Source organism: Hemicordylus capensis, chromosome 5 (genome assembly GCF_027244095.1).
Source record: "Hemicordylus capensis ecotype Gifberg chromosome 5, rHemCap1.1.pri, whole genome shotgun sequence".
Taxonomy (NCBI): domain Eukaryota; kingdom Metazoa; phylum Chordata; class Lepidosauria; order Squamata; family Cordylidae; genus Hemicordylus; species Hemicordylus capensis.
This window is the reverse complement of record NC_069661.1, coordinates 55,889,304-55,916,136: the sequence shown is the minus strand read 5'-3', so window position 1 is coordinate 55,916,136 and position 26,833 is coordinate 55,889,304. Positions and strand designations below refer to the sequence as shown.

The following is a 26,833-nucleotide window of genomic DNA, read 5'->3' as shown; positions in this document are numbered from 1 at the left end:
ATAAGTAGAACTATGAAAAGTCATACTTGTAGCAGCTGAGCAGTTTGCCATTTACTCATTCAGACAAGGTGGTTGCACTCCCCTTTGTAGAGTCATTTGCAGGGAGAATGCTGCGTCTTCAAAATACAATGTGGGGCAGCACAATCCTGTGCATGCTGACTGTGTCCAACGGGACTTAGTTCCTAGTAAGTGTATTTAGGACTTAGGACTGTAGTTTTAAGATTAATAATTATAAGTTAAAGAGGTACAAATTGCCGGATAATACCAGACTAGTATAACTGCAAATATATCAGTAACTAAGGCTACACATTTATCCAGATACTACTACTGCTGCTGCTTGTGGATGCAATGTGAGCAGAAATGAATCACCCTTTCTTCAGACCAGTCTTTCCATTATCGAATATGTCAGAATCCCCTCAGATTTTGATTATTTGTATTGGTCCAGAATATTGGGAAGATCCCTTTCATTCTTTATAAGGCAGCCGTACTCTAAAAAAGTCTCCCACCTGAAATGTCCGCTGTTTCACACCCAATTTCTTATCTATATTCAGTTTATATTTTTGTTGCTTCTCACTTACCCAATCATGAATCTCTGCATCTTCAGGGTGAAAGGGCATGGAAAGCCTTATCAGATATTGTCATTGGGTAAGTTTGGTGGTAGCTTTGCATCCTTTCAGCAGTTCAGAAGTTGGTTTTCTAGTAGCAGAATGAGGAGTGCTTCAGTAACCAAATAGAGTTTTACGGATTGCCTCTTTCCAGGGTTGTTGTTGCATAGTAGACAGTTGTAAACTTTCTTTTACTAACCTGTTCATTCTTTCCACTAAGCCATTCCTTTTATCCCATGGTTCTGCAAGTATTGCTCCATTTCAAAGGAGGTAAGCTGTGTCCCATTGTCAGTCACTAGTTTTCAAGAAAGACCCTCCCTTGCAAAAACTTCAGCCATGAACGGGATCACCTTGTTTGCTATAATGATCAGAAATTGAAACTTGTGGACAACCATCACAATAACAAATCTTTGTTTTGTGGGTTAGTTATCAAAAGGCCACATTATATCCCAAGCATGTTTTTTCCAGGCACCATTGGGATACTCTACTGGAGTTAGGGGGATAGTAAAAGGCTTCTATGATATGTCACATACAGCACAAATGATACAATGCTGAATAGGGGTGTGCACGAATGGTTCATGAGAAAATGGTTTACCTCAAAGTGGGGTCAGTTTGTGAGTTCCATCCATGTCCGAACCAGCAGTGGTTCGGTCCATGATAAAAAAGAACCAGGCCTGATTCAGGCAAACTGATTTGGCACAATAAGGGGGCCAGGTGGGGGCAGCAAGCAAGTAAATAGATTGCTTACCTGACTGGCATGGCTGCTGATGCAAATGCTCACCACCTCTCACTCTCCCAGCAGCCGCAAGCTGTATGGTTCCACCTCTTTTACTGAGCTTCCAGTTCTGCAGTGGTTCAGTAAAGGAGGGGGGCGCATGCTGCTTGGGGCCACTGGAAGAGTGAGCAGTGGCGAGGTAAGCAGCTTACTTGCTCACTGCCCATTATGCATCGCCACCCAGCCCTGTCATCCCTTACCCCTTAAAGGGTCTCCACCCCCTGTACTTGTAATGGGGAATCCTCATCAGATTCCCCTTAAGTATATCCCCCAAACTGTTCAGCCCAGTTCAATGGTCCAACCAGAACCATTTTGGGCAGACATGGAACTGGACCGGACCAGGTTGGTTCGAATTTGGTTTGAATTCGAACCAAACTGGCATAACCACTTTTGTGCACACCACTGGTGCCAGATACCATTTTCAATGTGTTTGTCTATACCTGGCCACCAAAAACCTTATCTGATTTACCTTTAAGGCAAGCTCATGCCCAGGTGATCTTCACTTTTGCCTGTAAGGAGGTTGGCTCCACCAAATAATCAGTCCTCAGCACCAGCTCATTGATAAGGGACAGCTCACTCACTATGTGCATGTATGGTTGAAGATGTTCAGGTATCTTGTTTTTGTGTGGCTGTCCATTAGTTATTTAAGGTTTAAGTTTGGTAAGCACTTTATCAGCACTGGGGGCTGCTTTCCATTCAGAAGACATGATCACTCCATGAGTGGACAAAGCTATTTGCACAATTACTACTCCTTCTTTATCTTCTGAGAACACCTCTTGGACTGGAAGTGGAGGTTGTGATAAACAATCTGCAGTTGTATTCTTGTGGGTGGCCAATCGGCTGCCCAGGAACGGCTCAGCGATTGTCTGAGGGGAGGGGTAAGTTAACCCGCTCTCCCCACAGACCTGCCAGAAGCTCACTAGCTCTGTAGAGAAATGTCGGTTTTGAATGCACTCAGTGATGTACTAGGGTCACACAATATCTCAGAGTGGTGTACACCCCCAAACAGACTTGGTGAAAGCTATTCAAGAAGCACCAGAGCCACACAACAAGGATGCACTTCACTCATTTTTGAGTATTACTCTAAATTTGTTAGACAATTTGCCTTCAAAGATTCTCCATTGTATCTTCTCCATTGCATTTTTAAAAAGTATGTCTCATTTAACTTGTATGATCCTGCAAGGCTAGTTTTCAGACTATCAAATCGGCCATTGCTGAAAGCCCTGCTCTCACTTCTTTTGACACCAAAAGGCACACTATTGTAACCACTGATGCTTCTGGATATGGTTTGAGGGCTGTCTTGAATATGTAGTACACAGGTCTGGGCTCCTTGGAGGAAGAGCGGGCTATAACATGTAATATATATATATATATATATATATATATATATATATATATATATATATATATATATAGGGTAACGGATGACAATCCACTACTGTGTTGGAGTTCACATTTCTTACATCTATGCAAATTCCAAGTGTACTATTTGATTTCTTCACAAGAATAAAGCACAAGAATAGTGTACAAGAACCATTCACAAGAGACCAGGGGCTCCTGAGGGCTCCCCAGCTCCACCCCTCCATATTTTCTTCATTATTTCCCTCACTCCGAGGAGCTGCCAGGGTGAGGGGTGAACATGGGCCCCTTCTCCCCTATCTACACCCCTGCAAGAAACCCATTTTGATGAATCAATGGGCTCTATGCTGTCAGTATGCTGTAGTCTTAAGAGCTCCTCTTTAAGAGCTTCTTTTTAAGTGTATGGAATGTACCCATAGCAATGCTATGGGTACATTCCTCACTTTGTGTTGCACAGGCATTGCATTTTCCTTCATCCAAATTTTATGTTTCAAATGTATGGTAGTGCCAGGAGTATCAGCAAAAATGTCTTGTAATGTAGATGGGAAATGATAGTATACGGAGAACCAGAATCAGCCAGCATATGTACTTCATGGCCATTCAATTTAACTTGACATTGTAGAGAAGCAGACTCTGATTCTGTTACACTCAAAACATTGTCAGGAAGTGGTTCATCTGCCACATCCTCATCATATGGTGAATTAGTAATGGAGTGGACAGCACACTTGCAGACCTTAGTAAAGTGTCCCTTTTTTTGCAGCAGTTGCAAGTGGCCTTCTGTGCAGGACAGTGAGCAAAACTGGCTTTGTGGGCAGAGTCTCCACATCGGTAGCAGTGGTAGCTCCTTGTGCTGCAACTTTCTGAGGCAGTGTCATATGAAAAGATTGGGCTTGGAAGGATTTAGACTGAACAGCCTGGATTTCAGGAGGTGGGTATGGGGTACCAAAGATTGCAATTTGGCACAGTGAAGAGCGTTTCCCACCCTCCTAGCCATCTCTAAAACTTTATCCAAGGTATGTTTCCCTTCCAGTAGCAGTTTTTCACACAGTTTGGAGCAATTTGTTTTCATAACAATCTGATCCCTGAGCATTTCAGCAGTAAAATTAGCAAACTCACAGGTTACACTTAAGGTAAACTAAAGTTTTATTCAGCAACCACTCAATTTTCTTCTTCCCTTCCCTTTTCCTGACTCTACCCCCTGCCCCACACATAGACTCGTCACAGGATCCCCACTGGGACAAATACCCCAACAACAAAACACAAAAGATAACTAGACATAATACAACAAAAGTGTGGTGCACCTGGGAACGGACAGGAAGCCAGTGATGGGATTTATGGAAGGGTGGGACATAGTCCATGCAACCAGAGGGGTGGATGATTTTGGCATTGCTTGGAGGTGAAAGGACCAAGGTGACCAAGTGCTGGGTCTCTGCCAGGATACCCCCTTTGTAAGGGAATAACCATCATGATTAGGTGATAGACAGAATCCTATATATATCTTCAAATGTGTGTTTGTGACTTGGTTGCAGCTGCTTCCCCTCACCTACCAGGACACTGAATGGTTTACACCATTCAGAATTGTTCCTTTCCACCACAGATGCGGCAGGACAATTTGCACTGGGCCAATGAATCAGCAGCATTAGTTGGTTAAGTTTCACCTCTCACAGGATTCAGTGAGAGGCAATAAGGAAGGATATAGGTGTCCTGGCCATGTGTCTGGGGCCATTCCTCTTTGGAACAAGTTTTGGGTGCAATTAATGTTCCAAGAATCCCTCATGGTTCCTAAGAAGCACAAGTCGCTGGGGGCTTCCCCAATCCCAGCAGGCAACAAGGGGTGTGTACCTCAAGTGCAGGAGCTGCTTGTTGCCATGCCCGCCTGTTCCCATTGCATCCCGCTGTATTCCAAAATTGTATCTTGGCTGTATCACTGTTTCCACTAGGAAGCCTCTGCCTGAGTGCATTCCTCTGATTCAGGAAAATGGGTCATTTTGGCCAGGCTTTTTGTAAGTGCCCTCAGGTCATTAATGTGATTGTAGGGGACTAGGAAATGCCACTCTGATAGGCACTGCCCCTCTCCCCAAGTGTGCACAGAAGGTGCCAGGACCCAGCATCAAATTACTGAGATCAGTATGCAGTTTCTCTGCTTAATGAGTGAACATCCAGATAAGCCAAAGAACCAAGGACAGATACCCTCCTACAGATAATACTCTTAGATTAAATCAAGTCTAGTGTTGTATTCTATGCTGTATCTTTGATGTTTTGTTGTTTAGAGGTTTGTCAGTGGGGATCCTTTTGAGAGTCTGGAGAGTAGAGTCAGAAAGAAAAAGGGAGGGAAAGGAGAAGAGAAAATGGTAGTTGTTTCTGAATGAACTCTTAATTAGATCTATATAAGATTACTTTGAGTTCGTGAGAGAAGCAGCTATAAAACAATAAGCCGTGCCAAAAATCAGTGCCCTCCTTCCCCATGCAGTTGTCCCTATTAGGAGATCACCTATTCAGCCATTTGTGTTAAGAGGAATGTCTAAGAGAACACCCATTGGAAATCAACAAAATTCCCCCAGGAAATTAAAAGTAATCACTACTAAAGAAATTCCACAACAGAGACTGATGGCTGGGCAGGGCTCCCTGATAGTACTATGTGCAAATAAGAACCTCCCAGCTCTGCCCTATTGTGGAAGCTCAGAGCTCTGTGGCTTGGCAGCCACATGACAGAGTTGGCTCCTTCTTGCTACACAGTTGCAATTCTTGTCTATCTTCCATCATTCGCTGGCTGCGGTTGGCCTTTCACTTCTCATTCATTTCTGATTGGGGCTGCCACAATGGCTGCTGAAAAGGGGGCTAGAGAGGATGCATTGCACAATTTGGCACAGTCTCTTAATGTAATTACTAAACCTGCAGTTAAGAGTGTGGCAGTGGTCCTCCAAGGTGTACTAGCTCTATCTTCACTGGGCCCTTGCCATCATTGTTAAAGAGAGGGATTTGATCAGGCTTCTGGTTGTTGATTTCCCTTTCTTTGTTGCAGATCCTGTTGGTAGGGAAGCAGCCTCCTCCATGTTGGTAATTGGCAAGAATTGATTCCACATTTATTCATGCCACTGTATCAGGAATGTACTCTGGATGTTTTAGCAATACATCTGGGAGAGAATGACTTGGTTTAGATTTCCACTTTGAAGCTTATCGCCATAGTGGTTAGGAATTGGAACAGAATTTTGAACTTATTTCCAAAGGTGGTTTGCTGCTTCGTTGAAATAATACCCTGGTTGCACTGATTTGGGGCCAGGACCATCGGTGCAGTGAATCAGACACACAAGAAACTTAATAACAAGTTGGCCAAACCTTTGGCTTGGCAGGATGGAGTGATGATGTGTCAGCACGATTTCCAGTTCCCCTGCCTGGAATTATTCAGGAAAGATGAGAGCCACTTCTCCAGGTGGGTGAACACATATATGTCACCTGCCACCACTCTGGCATCTCTGTGATCCTTTTGGTGCCTCTTTGGCAGATCAGGCATGCAGCCTTTTGCACATCTGCCTGTGATGTGATTAGCTGGAAGGCAAGACCATATGGTTGGTATGGGTAAACTACTCTGATTAAGTTATGGAGGTTGGGGTGAAAGAAAACCTAGTTGAACTGCAGTTAAGCTTGTGTTTTAAACTATCCTGTAATTTACAACTGTGAGACAGCCCCTCAGCCTAGCAGACTGGGGTGCTCTTTTTTTAAAAAAAGTAAGTTTTAGGGCTTAGGTTGGCTCATTTGCACTTGGAAGTGGATGGGCCAGATCAAACTGGCATGATCTCCTTCCTGCCTTCCAAGTACGTTGACCCCACTTGATGCCTCTGCTATGGTTAAATGCCACTGACATTTCAAATTAAATGAGCAACTGAAATCACAATAAAGTATAAATAAAAGAGGATCAGGCAAGGATGCCCAGCACCTTTCTGTTGCTCTCATACATGTCCTTCTCTGGCTTTTTCTCTCAATTTACCATGGGATCATATTCATTATATAACACAGACTAGGTTAGGAATAAAGTGTGCCGTCAAGTTGATTTTGACTCCTGGCACCCACAGAGCCCTGTGATTATGTTTTGGTAGAATACAGGAGGGGTTTACCATTGCCTCCTCCCATGCAGTATGAGATGATGCCTTTCAGCATCTCCCTATATCACTGCTGCCTGATATAATACCAGTGGGGATTCAAACCAGCAACCTTCTGCTTGTTAGTTAAGCTTTTCTCCACTGCGCCACTTAAGGTGACCTGCTATGGTTATCAACTGCTTAATAAAATTGGGGCCGGACATTTGTCTATGCCCTCTTTTACCCAAATATTCATATGTTGTCTCTTCATTGATCTCAGTGAAATTGGTGGGCCCTGACCTCTGTGCCCATACAACTGTTTTGTTAGCTTAATTATTTTAAATTAAGGGCCAATGTTTTCAATGTATCAAAGGGTCTGTGTTTTAGCAGCAGGGAAAGCACCTGAGGAAGGAAAGAGGGATGGCTTAAGGGTAAACAGTAGTGCGGGGGCAATCTAGGCTAGGGCAGGCAGATGAAACTAGCTTTTTCTTCCTCCAGTTCTTCTATCATCTTCTTTCATAGTATTCCATGGTGACCTCAAGGGATTTGAATCCTCTTGGTGCACTGAAGAAGGTTATCTGAACCCAGAAGTATGAATATACATAGATAAACAGAAACGATTGGAGGATTTCAAATAACATTTGGGACTGCTGGACACAACAAGGACAATGAGATACCTCAAGCCAGGAACCATCACTATTAACTAATGACTGTGCACATGGTGTAGTTAATTGACCTGAAACTATTTCAGTAGAACCCTGACATTTCTGTAGTATGTGCGATTGCAAAGCAATATCCATTCTTTTAAGAACAACAGCCTACATATCCTTTGTTTGACCTATCTCTGTAAGGGAATAAAAATGCACATTATGAAACATACAGGAAAAGTTAATCCCATTAAAGTGTATTTAAAAATGACACAAATAGCACTACGTTGATGTAGTTCTGGACGTCGAAAGAGTTCAAGAAAAGGTGCTTTCCATTAAGAGCAGTGAATGTGTAGTTCAGAGTCATTCTTTACCCCTGAAATGTAGCATAAAACAGCTGTCTGGAAATCTCACAGGGCTCTCTCTCTCTCTCTCTCTCTCTCTCTGTGTGTGTGTGTGTGTGTGTGTGTGTGTTCATCAGTCTTTGGATTTGTGAAGTTTAAATAAATGTCATTTCAATTGGAACAGGAAGAGAGGTGAGGAGAACAAGTTTTGGTGCTGTCTCCCTAACAAACTTAAGAGTGACATCTTGAAAGAAATATGTATTTTTATATCATAAGAACAGCCCTGCTGGATCAGGACCACTTTAAAAAAATCAATAGCCCATGAACAGTTCAATAGCCCATTAACAGTTCATCAGGCAGTCCATATGCCATCACTTAGGTAGTCAATCAGCTGTAGACTTGAATGAAATAGATTACATTCTGGAACACAAAATCTCAACATCTCAAGCTTATTCACACATTGCATTGTGCGTGCATGCATACAGCTGTCCATACACATGGCTCTGTGTGAATAAATGCACATGCATGTGCACCTGGATGCATGTACACCATGAGTACAGGTGCAAGATACAGTCAGGAAATGTCCTACTATACATGTGTAGAACATAATGTATGAATCAGTACATGTATGTACAGATCAGTATATGCATACGGTGTACACACACTGTACTGGCATTGAACGTGATGTTAATAGGGCTTTAGTGTGTTCCAAAGTCAAGCACACCACCATAAAACAACCAGAGGTCTTAATACTACTATGATGAAGAATATGTATATACCACTCTCCAACCAAGGTTCTCAAAGTGGTTTAAACAGAATAATAACTAATACATAAATAAGATGGCTCCCTGCCCCCAAAGGGCTCACAGTCTAAAAAGAAACATAAGGCAGATATCAGCAACAGCCACTGGAGGAATGCTGTGCTGGGGTTAGATAGGGCCAGTTGCTCTCCTCCTGCTAAATATAAGAGAATCACCACTTTAAAAGGTGTCACTTTGTTCAGTTAGCAGGGGATTAAACCTGAACTTAAAACCTGAACTCATGTTGAGGAAGGGGTTTAAGGCACATCTCTTTAACCTTTGGTACACAATGCTATTTTCTGTGGCTATTTTTAGGCTATTAACATCCCTGCTAACTTGCCAAAGAGGCACCTTTTAACGTGGTGATTCTCTTTATTTAGCAGGGGGAGAGTTACTGGCTCTATCCACCCCCAGTACAGTACCTCCAGTGACTGTTGCTGGTTTATCTTATGTTTCTTTTTAGATTGTGAGCCCTTTGGGGACAGGGATCCATCTTATTTATTTGTTATTTCTCTGTGTAAACAGCCCTGAGCCATTTTTGGAAGGTTGGTATAGAAACTGAATGAATGAATGAATGAAATGTTATGCTCCTAGTTCTAAATGATAATTTTGTAATGCTATAGCTACTTTGAAACTTCCCCTACAAAAGGTATGTTGATATTTTAATACAGAAATAATTGAAAATGTATGCCATTCCTTCCTTACTGAAGATTATAGTACCCACCCTAAAAAATACTGAACCCTGTAAAAAAGAAAAGAAAAAACAAACTCAACACATATAATCAGATCTATTGAGAGAAGGAAAGGAGGAGGGGGAGGAGATGTTGACTGCTGTTTTCTGTGTGCACCATGTTTTTATAGAAGTTTCACAGACTAGCTCCCCTTGTGATTTCCTTTCTCTCCTGACATGTGCATAACAATTCACAGCATCTGGGGTGACAGGAAACATACATAATAGGAATAGGGTTTTTTTAATTTTTAAACCTCTTTCAGTTGTAAACAGATATTGATTCATTCCTCTCCAGTAGGCTAAACACTCTGGGCAAAAGACACAGGTGTGTGTGTGTGTGTGTGTGTGTACACCCCCTCCCCCAAGGAGAGTAGTCTTGAACAAAAAGTCCTATAAGTCTAGTATTTCCTATTTGAATGTAATACTGTTATGAGGAAATATTGAACTCTTTCTCCATAGGTGTAAATTTAAGCAGCCAGAACGTGTGGTGGAGAGAATGAATATCTGTTTAAAGGGAAGTAGGACCAGCTGGTGCTAATGCCTGGCACTTTTTGCATTTTCTTTGGCATGTGTGCAGGGTGGGGGTGAGATGACAACAAACACAAGTTGTGCCCTGCAAAAGACTCGGAATTGGCTCCTGCAGCAGTCCACCAGCTGCCATTTCAATGTTCATTGTGTCCATTTCCACGGTGTAGGTTCTAATTCAGTTTTACAGTCAAGAAAGAATAGGAAGCAATCACTACAACATCATGATAAATAACCTGTTGTTGGAATCACGTATTTAAACCAGTCAAAAGGCTTGAACTGGAAAGAAGCTGACAGAAGAGCTGAGGCACACACATACACACAATGAAGAAGGCCAAAAGGACACCGTATATTTATCCCCATGCTCCATATGGATAACAAAATATTGAGATAAATATATTATTGTCCACTTTGAGTTTTGGAGTCACTAAACACCATTGACTTCTACTGATTAAATGAATGATAATTTCTTCTATCTTGAGTTCTATTATGAAATTTCATCATTATAGAATGTGTGAAATTCAGAGTTCAAAGTAATAAAAACAGATATTTTTCCTTGCAAATTCTAGAAGTCTCAGTAATCACCTTATGGAGATCAGGGAAAGAAAGGCTAAAGAAAGCCTGGTAATGTAAAAAAAAAAGAGTATAGCCTACAAAAGACCAAGAACGTCTTAAAGTCTCCCCAAAAGAGATTATACATTATAGAGAAACATATTTGGGAGTTCTAAAAACTGAAAATGCTGTACTCACTCACAGCATTCTCAGGAGTGTGCTCTGAAGCACCATCCCATGCTGACATGCCCAGAAGCCCTCTCTGCTATCCATGGTTCATAGTGTTTGTCTTTAAATACAAACACTGTACTCATCGACAAATTCTGCCCATGCTCAGAACTCAGGGCTGCTCCAGTGTTCTGCGCCACGGGGGGGGGGGATCCATCCATTGTACAGCATTTGTCTCTGCAGACAAATGCTATAACCAGAGAGTGGAGAATGAAGTCAGAGCTTCAGAGCATGTTCTTGGGGATGCTATACCTGAGCACAGAGTTCTCAGTTTTGTAATGGTAGGGCTTCAGTGTATGCTCAACAGGAAACTACAGCCTGTACTTGTTCTCTGAAGAATGTATCCCTGTACAAAAACTTGTTCGATGACACTTGTTTTTCATCACTTCCACATATTACATTTGGTTTCCGGGCAAAATTAAATACAAAGTGCTAGTTATAACTTATAAAGCCCTAAACGGCTTAGGCCCTGGGTATTTAAGAGAGCGTCTTCTTCACTACGAGCCCCACCACTCACTGAGGTCATCTGAGGAGGTCCGTCTCCAGTTACCACCTACTTGTCTGGTGGCTACTTAGAGACAGGCCTTGTCGGTCACTGTCCCGAGATTGTGGAATGTGCTCCCTGTTGAGATATGATCCTCCCCATCCCTGGCATTTTTTTTAAAAAAAATCTGAAAACCCATCTTTTCACCCAAGCTTTCCCAGCTTTTATAAATTGTCTGTTTTAATTTTATGGTTGATTTTAAATTGTTGAATTATTTTAACTTTTTATACGTGTTTTAATTGTTTTGTGTTAACTGCCCAGAGATGGAAGTTTGGGCAGTATAGATGTTTGCTAAACGAATGAATGAATGAATGAATGAACAAATAAATAAATGAATAAATATTACATGTGGGGAATGGGGGATGGAGTGCCACATAGCTCTGGGAGATGGAGTGCCACACCACGGCACTTCCCTGCACCTGGCCCCCAGAATTGCCGGGCAAGTTGAGGCCGGGCACAGCAGTGCTGGAGACAAGCCGCCACGTGTCTGGGCAGGCAATCTGCCTGCCCGGTGATGAGTGAGGGATCGTCTGTGGGGAAAGGAGGTCAAACCCGCTCTCCCTGAAAACCTCCTCTCGGCGCTTCACACTGCTTGTGTGAAGTGCCTCACTGTATTTCCTGCCCTATATGTTGGACAACTAATTAATCTCTGTGATGGACCAATGGTCATAATGGAGACCATGAAATCACATAGCTGCCATCAAGCAGCCACCAATGTGCATGTTGAAGCCATTTAGAACATAATTATGTGAGTGCTCAATAGCTTTCTGGAACTATATTCATCTGCATTCATCTCAACTACATCTACCTTCATTGGCAAGTTCCATTTTCTGGCTCTCTAGGTCGTATTGGATGAATCAAGCCCTGATGACTTGGACAGCAAGCTGAGTTTGTCCTTTCATATTACTTTCCTTCATTCATATGCTGAGAATAAACAACCTACCTGGCTGAAAGCCTCTCAAGAGTGCTGACCTCGAAATCACATTCCCCATGTTGTCACAAACTCAGGTTGCAGCAGCCAGTGCAAACAAGCTGGGAGGAGGGCAGAAAACAAGCCACAGGTACAGTGCTTGATGCTCCCATTATACCTCACTGTGGCTATCACTCTCTCTCTCTCTCTTGTTTTACCCTGCCCTGAGCCCAGCAGGCTAGTAATTCATCTGTTTGGGGATTGAACTCCCTGACAGGATGGCACAGGGCCCAACTGGATGAATTACTAGCCCACTGGGCTTGGGGCAGGGTGAAACAAGAAAGAAGAAAGGTAGCTGAGGCAGGGTAGAAAGGGAGCATCGAGTACCATACCTGTGGCTCTCCCTCCCCCCTTCTCCAGCTCATTGGCACCGTCTGCCACTGAACTCAGGAACTTTGTCACTGCTCTCTTGCTCCACTTCACATTTTCTATGTATTATTGCACACTGCTACCAGAAGTAAAGATAACTAGGGAGCATTCCCCACCTAGTATTTCTAGATGAGAACGGAATAAATATTCCCACTTACTTTCATTTTTTTTACATTGCTGTACCCTCTATGACTGCCCCATTTCATGTGGGGCAGTCATAGGCCATAAATGGAACAAGGCCATGAATGGAATTTTACCTACTGTTCCTTACCCATCTTGTCAACAAATTTTCTTGGGGGAGGATGACATCTCCCACACAAATTTACATGTCTTAGTGAAAGGAAGCCTGTCTCCTTACTCACCAAAAGTCACACCTCACATATTTTATTTATTTATTTATTGTTAAATTTATATATTGCCTATCATTAAAACAATCCCAGGGTGGTTTACAGCATAATTTAAAAACAAGATTGTAAAAAAGAAAGAAAGACACAATTAAAATATAAAACAAATCTGATTAAAAATTTAAAACAAAAGCATAAAAGCAATACAGAGTACAAAGAGCAACAGCAGAGACAATCAAATAAAAGCCTGGGCAAAAAGCCAAGATTTTACACTCTTTCTAAAAGCTGTGATGGGGACTGAGGGAGAGCATTCCAGAGTCTGGGGGAAGCAACAGAGAAGGCCCTGTCCCGTGTGCACAACAACCAAGCCTCCCTCATTGTTGGCACTCGGAGCAGAGCCACTTCAGATGACCTCATCAAGTGGGCAGCAACCCTTGGGAGCAGGCGGTCCCTCAGGTATCCCAGGCCCAAACCATATCCCACAAAAGGCTATAATTTCCCACTATCTAGCTCTTCCTCAGTAGCCCCAACCCTTCTTCTTAATGAGTCCATCCAAGTGTGATTTGGACACTACATGTTATCTCATAAGCTTATGGCCTCAACCTCACATTTTTTGCCAAGACAATGGGAGATGTGGGGTGGGGGGTTGCAGGAGACAATCAGTATGAGGGAAGTTCTTCTGCTCTTCAAATGCCATACTGAGGCCATTTTTCAGGTGTCTGGAAAGGGAAGGGGAGATTGCCAGCAATTCCTGACCAAAAGGCTCTCATTGTGGAAACACACACACACACACCCCAGCAACAGTCACTAGACAGATGCAATGCTGGGCTGAATAGGGATAGTTGCTCTCCCCAGCTAAATAGAAGAGAGCCACCATTTTAAAATGTGCCCCATTGTCCAGTTAGCTGGGGCTAAGTTGAAGTATCACACAATTGCTCTTTGCATTTCCTCTTTTAATGTCTGAATTAGAACTATATCCATCTTCTTGATGGAGATATATGGACAAAAGATGCAGATAGAGTTTATAAATCTCATCTCCAAGGAAATGCATGAATTCTCTCTTTGAACATTATAGTGCAAGTGGGCATGTGAGTCAGGCAAACTACTAATTTCTCGACAAGCTCACAATGAAGCCACCAAACCACTGGGATTGAGCACATTGACTACCCTGAGGGCTTACTTGGGGTGTATGACTGGGTACAAATTGTAAATAATATCTTCCTATCTATCATTCTATTCTGCTGTAACCTTGAATACATTTTTGGGTGTTTGGATCTCACAGACTTTTTGTTTTTAAAGCAAACCCTAAACTGTGAATATTTTTATGCCTCTCTGTTAAAGTATTTATTGGACAATGAATTGTGATAGGAATTTATGCATGTTTGTGTATGGCAAGTAAAGTAATCCTTGGATGAGTGCAAGGGAGACATCTACTGGCCAAACATGCAACTACTTGAGTTAGTTTATAATTTGCTGGAATTACAAGGGAGAAAAGAAACAGCAAAATGATGACATACTACCACAGCCTCCTGTTTGACCCACTTTAGCTACAACATAAACAAGAGTATTACAGTGAAACAGTTTTGTTTAATCAAACTTTATAAGTCAATCTCTAAACATTACTAGTCTATAAAAAGGTTAATAATGACAAATGGAACTATAAATACAGTTTTATGGAATTCTCCCCCCACCTTTCAGCAGCTCTTGAAAACAGCATGAGATAAGAACAGCCCTGCTGGATCAGGCCCAAGGCCTATAGTCCAGCATTCTGTGTCCCACCGTAGCCCATTGGATGCCTCTGAGAAACCCACAGGCAAGAGGTGAGGGCATGCCTTCTATCCTGCTGTTGCTTCTTTGCAACTGGTACTTAGAGGCATCTTGCCTCTGATGCTGGAGGCAGGGGCGTAGCAAGGTTGGAGTGGGCCCAGAGACAAGATTTTAAAATGGGCCCCCCCGCAAAGTCCAGGGCCTCCGCACACCCCAGGCCCCCAAGGATTTAAGTCTGATATTCCAAAATAAGTATGCTGCCTGCAAATACATTTCACTGAATACACACACACGTCACAATATATAGTGATATACATTGAGTACTATACATTTGTATTACTTTTAATGCCTAGAACACACTAGAAAGATGAATTATTAAAATGGGCCCCTCGCTGCAGATTAGCAAAGGAGACTTTCAACCATGCAGGGTGAACCTATGTTTGTTTTCTCAGAATTCTGAACAAATTCAGTCAAGTTTGATTGCAGGAGGTTTTTCACAGGAGGCTTTTAAAGCCCTTTAAGACACATCTCCTCTGGAATGGAGGTGCTGCATTCACATGTTGGCCAGATTGACCCTGAAGTCCCTGCAAGTTATTGGGGAGCAGTTCACACACAAGAAAAATAAAATAAAAGCACCACACATGCTTCACAGTTCTCACTCAGACCTTCTGGGTTGCAAAACAACTTGAACATAAGTGCATTTATAAATGAATGAATGAATAAATAAAATTAATAAAATACTGTTCCAGAAGTTTTTGCAATTTTCTGCCATGAAACAAGCCACTTATAGGACTTTTTAGATAGTTTTTTTAAGTCAGCAAATTTTCCAAGCTGTTTCAAAATAAATTTTCAGAGACTTCTCGGTCCCTCCCCCCCCCCCATATCCAAGCCCTATGGCAAGCAGATCCCTATATATGGGGTGGGATGGGGTGGGAAAGGTAACCACAAAAAGGAGTTCACACTCTACCTGGAAAATGCTGGTCTGGGTTAAGCAGGGCAGCAAGGAGTCTTCTGCTGCAGAGAACACTCTGGCTGCCTCCTCCTTCCTGGCTGGCTTGGGCCCTACTCAAGTTCAGGCTTCACTGCGGCCTACACGGAGGCCTCCGTGGAAGCCCCGCCCACCCGCCGATCAGCTGAGAGGCGGGAGAAAAGGAGCTCTTTGCAGCTTGCCTGCTGCTTCGATTGCGGGCCAGCAGAACAAGCAGGAGAGACGGCGAAGAGGGCAAGTGGCTGAGAGGCTATGGGGCTGGGCAGGGGGCAATGGGGAGTCACATGAGGTGCCTCTGGGGTGCCCCTCCAGGCAGTGGGGCCCCCAGACAACTGTCTCCCCTTGCCCTATCATTGTTACGCGCCTGGCTGGAGGTGACTTATAGCCACCAGACTAGTAGCCACTTGTCTGATAGACTTGTCCTCCATGAATTTGACTTATTGTGTGTTTTGGTGACAAGCTCATTAGATATCAATTAGTTACAAGAAATAGTGGGAAAGCAGGAATGGCATAGCACATAATTATGAGGTGAAGAATTAAAAAAGATAACAAAAAGTGATTAACAAAAAGTAAAAGTAACTGCTACAAATCAATAGATTTGTAGCAGTTACCTTCACTTTTCTTCCCACTTTTTTTTTTGTTGTCTTAAATTTTGCCATGCATGAAGGGGGCTGGGTAATTTGTGCCAATTCCAGCAAGATAATTGTTTCCATGTGGCCAAGTAGGGCAGGGGTTCCCAAACAGTGGTACTATAGAGATGTTGTTGAACTACAACTCCCATCATCCTCAGCCACAACTTGGGTGCCCCTCTTGGGTGCCCGCCTTGTCACACTGTATGTAAGCTACTGATTTTAATAGACTTTAATAGATAATTAATTCTAATCAATTTAATTCCTTGCTTATATAGTAAAGAGGGAACTACATTGATTAGAATGAATCAATCAATGAAGTTCGGGGGCAATGTTTCTGACTCTGGACACTGCACAGTAGAATTTGGGCCTTGGAGTGGTCAGTTCCCAGCCAGGCAAATTAGCAGCCTGCTGGACTCAGGGAGGGTGAGATGAAAGAGGAAGAGAGGTAGCAAGGACAAGGCAGAATGGGAGCATCAAGCACATCACCTGCTGCTCATTTTCTGCTGTCCCCAGCTTATTTGAACTGGTTGACACTGCTACATAAAACATAGAGAAAGAGGTCTATGCAGGGTTCCAAACAATTTATGACTAATTTATATCTTTATATAGTAAAAACTCATATATATATTTGATTGTTGGAATCCTCTTCAGCTGTCCAGGTTTCTATTAATGTATACAACAGAACAAAAATACATAAAATTAAACCATCTCAACTGGTGCATACACTGGTGCATGTACCATCACACCATGTGCATGCTGTGATGGTATAACTGTATAATCAAGACTATTGATTCTGTTATTTATTGTATTGTTTTATAACCTTGACCAAAGTCTTATGATATAAGTGCATGCGAAATATCTCAGAAGTAAATTCTCACAGTTCAAACGTTTGGGTTATTTGATCTCATTCTCTGGATCTGCTTCACAGATCTTTCAAATTCTTTCCTCAAAGGACTAGATGCTACATTAGGGACCTTTCTTGTTACAGATGTGTTGGAAATTAGCCCATTTCCAATATATTATGGGAACTAAAAGTAGTTTGACATGGAATGCTACTCCAGAACTAAAGCACTGACTAGAGTATGGAGCTTTCTAACTCATGGCCAAAATTTTAAAACATGTCTATATGCATACTCATGAAATTATTACTCCTGAGGAAACAGACATTTCAGCTCAACTACTTCAAATAAAAATGGCAGGTGTTCAGCACCTTTCAATATACAACCACACATATTAAAAAGCCTGGTTTTAGGTATCTAGTTCTAGGGAACTACTGTATTAGGAAAATCTTCAGTTTTTTACAGGTACACAGCCCACAGTAATCAAAGGTTTCTATGCCTACATACAGATTATAGGATTCTGTTCATAAATGTCCACATGTTTATGACTAGATTATTTGTGGATGCATATGGCCCACCATATCATTTACAAATGTTTGACATTTAGAACCCAGACCTCTTGTTTTAGAGTCAGACTATCCCTTTCCACATGCTTGTTGGTATCCCACAAGGTTTACCATTTGGCTACGGACCATTTGGCTATGGATTAGCAGAGAAATGGCTGCATGGTTGACAACTGTCATTAGCAGACAACTGACCAAATACGTGTGGTATAGTAGCTCAAATACATGTGGAGGATTACACTTAACTTGCTTGTTCTTTATTTGTAGGTTTTTAACCATGTCCATTTTATGCCTTCAGCCCATCTCTGTGTTGTTTGAGTAACATTCACAAAGCATCTAAGGCCTTCAGCCATGGGGAGCTCAATGTCTACTACTTAACCCCTCTTGGGTGACCTTGGTTTGCACTTGAAAAGTTTTGTGAAAACCTCAGGCTCCCAGCTGTGCAAAACATACAAAGTTGAAGATCAAGGCTTTAGCAAGATAATAGGAAGCACTGTGAAGCTACTGAAGTTGACATAATAACAAAACACACCACCATGGAATATACAGAAAGAGGACTATTGCTAGGTTAACCTTAGATTACCTTTGATCCCTCAGTGTCAAATTCTGAAGGTACCCCAAGTGACAAGATGTGTTGTGGATCAGGAAAGGCTCAAATGATATGGGTATGGCTGAGCACAATGCTGAAGTTTTGCTGAAAGAACTGACACGTTTCTAGAAACAATACTTTTCTACAAACAATACACATGGCAGATTTTGTATGCAGTTCACAGTTCATTCATTGTGAAATAGTCCTATTGACTTTAAGAGGTATAGTCTGGAGTGGACAGCTTGTGCAGAAGAGTTTTTATCATTCATGGGCGGGGGTGGGGTAGGGGGAAAAGACCAAGTTAGGGATTATTTAATGGGACTGGTGGGAAATTCTCTCCTGGGGAAAATAGCAGCAACAGGGGTTGGGAGGATATCTGAATCTGAATTGTGCCAGGGATGTTCTCCCTACACTGCAATACTGATCTACAGGGGCCCAATGCAGCTCTTAAAGGTGGGGGTTGCTGGGAGACAGATCAATGTTAAGCGTGTGCGTAATGTAATGTGTAGTTTGACCCTAAGAAATGAGTGTTGGAGGCTGTGTAGGAAGCGAAAGTAGTTCAATTCTTCACTTATCTGGATAAAAATCCAAACCAGACAAGAAGCATGAGGTTATAGTGTACCCCTCAAATTTTAGGTGAGGAATACTAACCCTAGACTCTGAGGTTCATATTTCAAAGGCAGGAAATAAACCCTTTTGGTGACATCACTAGAAATGAGCATTGCCATGATGAAGAGTTACATTATACTTGAAAGGTGTCAGCAACTTCCTAGAATTTTTCATTAAATGGTTTTTCGTACTTTTTGAAGTTCACCTAGCACTGTTCCATGAAGATTCCCCAATATTCAAAAGGGGCGGGGGGTGTAAGGAAAAGAAAAAAGAAAAACAAGTTCACGTTGAGGCTCTTTCACAGGGGGAGAACAGAAAATAGACATTTGACCAAAGGATTAGTCTGATGGGAAAATGCACATTAATGTCATGGTGCGGGGAGGAACTCCTGTTTTTCCAAGCCATTTAATACTTCTTCCTTGCTGCTTATTACTTGCTAACAAAGGAGAGTGGGAGTGGGGAGTTTCTCATGGTAAGAATTCACAATAGCGGCTAATTCATTCCATAATACAATGTTTGTGGCCTTTAATTGGGTGTGTGCATTTGGCCTTTGTTGAAAGCACCACCCTGCTGTGTATGTTTGGTTTTAATGAAGACTACTAAAACTACATACATTCCTTAAAGATTTCCTTTATTACTTTATTGGTTGTAAAATTGCTCCAGTACCAGATTGAAAATAACAATCAGTGAGGAGGCGAGCAGGTAATAATAATACATTAACTCTTGTTGCCATAGAGACAGCTTTATGTTAATCTTTACCTTTATGAAATGGCACATGAACGATTTATTTGCTTTGGCCTCCGGAAGCAAACCTTTTTCTGTCAGCCATATACCAAAGGGATTTAGCTAAGGATTGCCATAGAAACTTACGTTTGAAAGAATGCTCATATTATACTACAAATGAAGCCATAAAGCAGACTTAAGGTTTTCCATCAGTCAGTTTTACTACATGGGAAGAAGTTATACTTGCAGTCAAAGAACCATCGAGTTTTATCTTGGAAGGGACGAATACATATTCGGTTTCATAAATTAAGGGAGAGACGAGTTATAAATTTGAACTCAAGCATGCCTTATCTCATTAGACAGCAGATGCCTCAAATTTTAACACATGGCTAGTATTGTAAAGTTCAGTACAGAATTAAAAGCATTTTCAGACAGGATATAGAGAATGCTTTTGGAGTACCAACCCATATGTGTTTGATCCTGTAAATATGAAATACATAATAGAAGTATGGCCCAGCAACAAAATGATGCAGTGTAGTCCTGATGTGCGGGGATAGACTAGTATCACTTGAGCCTGTGGCTGTGTGTGGTGGAATCACAAAAGTTAGCAACAAAGACAGGTGTTGCTGCTCTAACTTGCGTCATACCTTATATGCAAATTTTATTTTTTCCTGCTGGGTTTCTGTTAGGTTTTTCTGCTGGGTTTTTTGTGCAGGCACAGGGTGCTGGTGCTTGGTGCCTAGAGTTTCGAACGCTAATGGCTGGTGAGCAGAGGCACTCTTACCCCTGGTCCTGGATTTCGGGGCCAGAAGTCCAGGGCCTCCATACCCCTTGGGTGCCCCCAAATCCTCTTTAGTCTGTCCTGGGTGGTGGGCTTTGTTCCCTCAAGAACCTATGCATTAAAAATGATGCTTAACTTGCAGCGGGGGTGGGGTGGGGGGCTCCAAATGCCTTTAGGTCCAGGCTCCAAAATTACCTAGGTGCACCTCTGCTGGTGAGAGATCATTTTAAGGTTTTCATCAATATTTGCTGGGATCTGGAACATGTTATATCTAATGGTGAATGTTAGGGAGGGGTGTGTGTGTGTGTGTGTGTGTGTGTGTGTGTGTGTGTGTGTGTTCACAATGATCAGCACATTAAAAGTTTCAGTGTGCAACTTTCCCCTCCGTTCCACAGGAGAGTTTACACACATATAGTTGTCTCTATAGCCCGATTCAGACATTATGCTGTACAAGTGTACAGATGTCTGTACACTCATATACATGTTTGTGTGAATGATTTTACCTGTGTTCATTTTAAAAATGAACCTGGATACAGGCCCTTCAGATGCATAGTACAGATAGGAAGTATTCTTCTTTACCCGCATTCAGCATAACATGTGAATGACTGTACCTGTATATAGTGTACACTCATTGTACAAGTGTTGAGTTTAATGTGTAAATGGGCCTTATGTTATTTGTGGGAGGTTAAACACCCATACCAAGAACTTTAATGTGTCAAACCACTTTTCCCTCAGAAACACAAAGCTGTGAAATTGAGGCTCTACACACAATCAAAGTGTGGAGCTGAGGAGGGTTTGGTGGGGAGAGTGGGCTTAGCCCACTCTCCCCACACACGAGCAGTCGCTTGCTGCTGAGCAGCCAGATCGGCCACCTAGACAATTGGCGGCTTCGATCGGGCACTCTCGTGCCTGGCCACGACTCACTGGGGAGCTCCAGGGGAAGAGGGAAGGGGAGCACCAGGAAGGCACCACGCAAGTGTGCGGTGCCTTCCGGGGGTTCCTCTCCCCTCCGCCCCCACCCCAAGTGTGTCAGCAAGCAGCCACAGCTGACACACAATCAAAATAATGAGGTTAGCGGAGCACTCATTTATGGGGAGGGGTATTTAGGCGGGCTAGCCTCTGTTCAAGCACCAGGCTCATTCTCACGGTGGAGGGAAACCAGGCTGGCATCTTTATATACTTTACCCCTTTAGAAACAAAAGAGGCTGTAATTGCTTTGAGGGAATAGTCTTCATACTGAAAAATTGCCCACTCTTTTTTTTGTCTCCAAGAAGGTGCCTCGCTCCTCCTGGCCACTGAGCTCCATTAGCCCCGCCCACCCAGTTGTCTGTGCACTCTGAATCCATGAAAATTGAGTTATATTGGGGCAGTTTTAGAGGGCTTTTTTCCTTTTGGCCCCTTCAGGTTTCCCCCCTTCACATTTTTGTGAAACAAACATATCTGCAGGTTACCCTGAGTCTGCTAGTACCTCCCTCACACCATAAGGATTATAATATTCCCAAATCTTTTTGAAATAAAAAGAAAGAAATATGGGAAATAAGCATTTGAAACTCAAATGCCTACCTACCTGATTATTTAATTTGAAAGAGCCAACAGATTATTTCTCTCTTTGGATGAACCTATACTGCCTTTCACAGTTATTGCCATTACTCAAAGCAAAATATAAACTGTGGGCTACTGTATAGACCAGACACACTTGAAAGGGCATTTTTTCACTCCATGCTACACTTCCATTCTAAGCAGGAAACAAGTGCTTAGATGCATTCTCCGTAGTCAAGCTCGTCATACCCATCTAATTTTTTCTCAACACCTTTTGTTTGAAATGTGATCTGTAAGCGGGGCAGGGGGTAGGGAGTAATATCTATGCTCCCAATGGAACTATAAAGGTACAGAGAAATTTCCCCCTTAACAGAGAAGGTGGGTGGGTGGAAATATTGGATTTTTCAGCTGATAGAAGCTGAAAGATCAGGCCCCTTACGTTTGCAGGATCTATATACACTGGCGCCATAGAGTGGGTCTTCAATCATTTAATCTTTATAAACTCAGGGTATTTTAGATACGTGATTGTGGTATCTGTGGTGTGTGTCCATTACATGAAATTCGGGCTCAAAGGCAACCCTAATGCAGCTTGTTAGTCTGTGTGATGATATGGACATGCTCCAACACTTAGTGGTACTGATGTCTGACTGAGACATAAACAGCACATTAGATGGAGTTTGTGAATCTCCATGGTGTTTCCTTTTTCAATTTTTAACTCAATGCAACATGTGCAGCTCTGAGGGGAGAAAGGGCCACTGCTTAACCCTTTCCCATCCAATCCTTTGTAAGCTCAAAAGCAGTCTTTCACCCATGGAGTGAGAGAGAATATGCTGTGATAGCTTATCTTTTCTCTGAAGGGGGGAAAGGCAGTTTGGCAATGGACCATCTGAGCTGCGGGGGGGGGGGGAAGAAGTGTGAAAATGGTTAAGCAGCCTCCTTCTGTATTAACCTTTTTTACTCATTTACAGAGGCAAGTCTCACGATCGGTGAGACTCGCCCAGAGCGAGTTTGTGGGGAGACCGGGCTTAGCCAGCTCTCCCCACAGACGACTGGAGGGTTAGCCCTGGGTGGCCGGATCGGCCACCCACATGACTGCCAGATCTGCCATGGAGCCTGTGGGGGTTTGGGAGCTCAGGGGCCACGTGGCCCCCAGAAGTTTAAGTATGCTCTGTGCGAGCGACCCCCAAGCCAGGAGGCTGCTTTTTAGCCTCCTGGTCAGGGGTCTCTTCGTGAGTTGCCATGGTGCAGAGCTGTGCCACGGCAACACACAATCCAGAAACCCTGGTTAGCGGAGCGCTCACTCTGCTAACTTGGGCTAAGGGGAGGGCTTCGCAAGCGGGTTACCCGCTTTGAGGCAACCAGCCTTGCCTGCGAGCCCAGTGGTTCTCATGTTCTGCTAAAATTGGGCTAGGCTCCCCTAGCCCGATTTTAGCCAATTGTGAGAATAGCCTCACAGTTTGCCCAGGATGCTTTGGGTTTAAAAAATGGAAGGGAAACCACAGATTCCACCTGATCTAATGTGCAATTTAAGCTGAAGAGGAATAATGGACTAAATTAAGCATGTTAGAAGGAGCTAACAAAAGCACGGCTGGTGGACAGACAAGGCAACTGTTTTACCAGAGTTTTTCAATGCCTACCATACAATGCCATCTGAATTTATACTTGGAGCCATTTAAGGAAGTACTGATGGAGATGGTGGTGATATTCAAAGTAGATCCTCAGCTAATGTTGTTGGTGTCCAGTAACAGGTTTACCTTTTGAAGCATTTAGAATGGCTTAAAGTGAGCATGCCACTTGCTCTATATTTTCTTTCTGCATTTCTGACCATGCAAGTATTATGGAAGGGCACCTGTAGCCTTGTTATGTGTGTTACTGGTAATTTCCTGGAGCTCCATGATGAAACCAAACAGAACTTTGCTATGCTCTTGGGCAGGGACTCCCAAGTTACCTTGGGCCCCCAGATGCTGCTGGACTACAACTCCCCCAATTCAAGGGCCAAAGGCCATTGTGGCTATGGATGGTGGCAGTTGTAATACAGCAATGACTGGGAACCCCTGTTCTATGGAAATGAACATCTGACATTTGTCAACTTTTCATTAGTCCTTGATGGAAACAGAGCTGACATCCAGCATGAGGAAACACTGGTGCAATGAAAAGACCACACTAACAGCATTTCCAGACTAACTGTAACAGGGGGATTTTTTTAAAACCTCCCCTTCTCAAGGATGCCCTCTATGCCACCTAAAAATATGTCCCTGAGGGCTGAAGAGGTTTCCAAAAATCCCCTCTTCCCCAGTGCACTGGTATAGTGAGTCTGGAAATGCAACAGTGCTTCCTAGCTCTGGATGTCACCCAGGATTTTCTCAGTTTGGAAGTATGACTTATTCTGGGATGAAAGCAGGAACCATGACAAAAGTATGCAAAAGCATAGAAAGTGCTGAAATAGGTATTTAAGTCCTGCCTCTGAACTGAGACAGTTCTACATATTCCCTATTGGGAAGCAACTTTGTGGGAGTTCATCTGTTTGAAATCCGCTGGATTACAGATTTAGCAGATTTGTCTGATTTTACCCACCTAAGTAATGCCATTATGTATGCCAACCTTTGTTGGGGAAAGTCTGGCATTTGTGTTGGCTTTCAGTTCTGATTTAAATCGAACAAACGAAACAAAAACATCCTGTTCATTAAGTGCTTCATGGAAAAGAATCAATTAATATTGCTCACCACACATGCTTGTTTGGCAACGTTGCTAATACAATATTAAGATACTGCTGTTTACTTGACAATGAAACCAGCTTTGTGTGAATTGGATCCAGATTCTCTTATCATGGGGAGAGGAAAGCAAAGAGGCCTGAGCTGATAGGCTGAAAACTACAGGAGTTAATTGTGTGAATGATAATGAGACTGAGCAGGCAGCAGATGCTCACGTGTCTTTACAAGCCAAATCCGACCAACAAATTCTTTCCACAGAAACTTTGAGGAATGCTTTGGCACCCTGGAGATGGTGATAGACCCTGTGTCTGAGCCACATGACACCTGTTAAATCTATTGTTCAAAATCAAGCAAAACAACTTGGTGGTACAATGCTGAAGTTGTTTACTGTCGCTTGCCATGACAAAGGGCCTTCCTTCACCATCTTATCATTGTTCTTTGCAGGGTCTCTTTATAGCATCAGCCATGCAGTGCAATAAAAATGTTCCATCCATTATAAGAGAACGTCTGATTCTTTAAAAGCAACATTTGTACTTAGCGCTATTGATAGCGCACTCCACGCTGAAAACGGAGCTTTCACTATGATGCATGTGTCACCAGTGCCTCTGAGCCGTCTAATTAATCTTTTGTATCTCTCTTTGAGATCCACAGCCTTTCTGTTGCTTCCTTGTAACTTTTCCAACTTTCAGCATCTGTTTCGCCAAAGGCCTTGCAATTTCTTGATTGCATTTTAATCCACTCCCATCTTTGAGGCGACTCCCTTCCAAGTGTGTGAATATTTTCAATTATATAAGGGATTGCAGACGACATGGTGGTTTACATTTGCTTGTGAACAGAAATCTTCGCTTCTATGGAGTGCAGCACTGCCAGCTATTTCTGAAATGTCCCCAGCTTCCTAAAGCACTGGTTGATGCAGCACAGGGAGGTGCTGTTCTGGAAAATAAGTTATCCTGCTACATGCGCATTTCTCTGGCTTGTGCCCACTTTTTCTATAAAATGCAAGCAGTAACACTGTGAAGGAACATTAGCCTCCCATTAGGCAATCTTCTTCCATTATGCACCAGGATTTCATAGAGACTGAGGGCATAACAAGACATAATGTGGGAGTTGCATAATTAGAACTTCCAATGTTTGGTTCACTTTTCAAAAGGCAGTTTGGATCAGGGCTGCAGCACAGGGGAGGGAAAGATTAACCCTTTGCCTCCATGCTGATTTCCTCTTTTTCTCCCACACCTGTAGCCACAAATGCAGACATACACATGCGCACACATGCACACGCACACCACTGAAGCTCCAATTAGTCACAGAGGGGACTATTATCATACTCTTTCTATGTGGATCTCAGTGATGGAGTTCTAAGGTTTTCAAGTCCCCAAAGGATCTGCTCTCTAGTCTTCTTTCAGCAGGAATCAGGATGTAGCTTTCCACCCAAGCATGTAGCTTCATGAGACTTTGTACAGGGCTTTTAGTGCCTGGTTTTATCTTTTGTTGTTGTTGTATTGCTCCATTTTCTTATCCTTCCATACAGAGATTCCTGCATTAAATGTAAAAGCCTTCTAGGAGAATGGATATTCCCAGAACTGTAGGGGTTGAAACCAGAAGCAGCACCCTAGTGAATGGCTAATAGAGAGATGTGATTGGCTGATGGCAGATCCCAGATTTAATTTGGTTCCAATATTAAAGAACTCCATTATTTCTTTGCAATTGTTGGCGCTGGTGAGAGACCAGTTGCCCAGTACATCAAACATCTTTACTTGCTGTGGACAGTATTGTGAACAGCACCTTTAAGCTAGAACTCCTGCAATTTGCTGCGCTCTGCACATGTTCAGGAAACCTGAACTTTGTTATAGCATAGATTTCGTGAGCAGAGACTCTAATCCTCCCTCATCTTCCAGTGAGATCTGAGGAACTACCTGCTACAGGAGAATAGTTCTGGAGTCAAAATGAACTCTATCAGTCAGCTGCTTTGATGAAGGATTATATTGTGGGGTGGATCTCACTCAGAGTCAAACCACATTATTTGGCTACACTCTAATGGACTTATTACTTGTTATATACACCTATATTTTCTTTTATTGTACTTGTTTTGAAATGGCGTGGTTCTTTCTATTTTTATTTTGATTCATGGTGAGTTTATTTTGTATGTCTGTAGGTGTGGAGAAGCAACCTGGAGGCATTGGAGAAGCAAAATAAGGCTCCCAGTGGCAAGGGCTCCAGGCTGGTC

General features: G+C 42.7%; 1 long non-coding RNA gene across 3 annotated transcripts in view; it reads right to left on the bottom strand.

The window, feature by feature from the left end:
- LOC128325880 (uncharacterized) overlaps positions 1–15,712 on the bottom strand; it is a 68,076-nt gene extending 52,364 nt beyond the window's left edge. For 2 of the 3 annotated variants that reach the window (XR_008307703.1, XR_008307702.1), the window contains exon 1: positions 15,603–15,693. This is a non-coding gene — a long non-coding RNA (uncharacterized LOC128325880). Of the gene's footprint in view, positions 1–15,602 lie in introns of all 3 variants that reach the window. The other variant, XR_008307704.1, reaches the window with a different exon arrangement.
- Between the last annotated feature and the right edge of the window lie 11,121 nt (positions 15,713–26,833).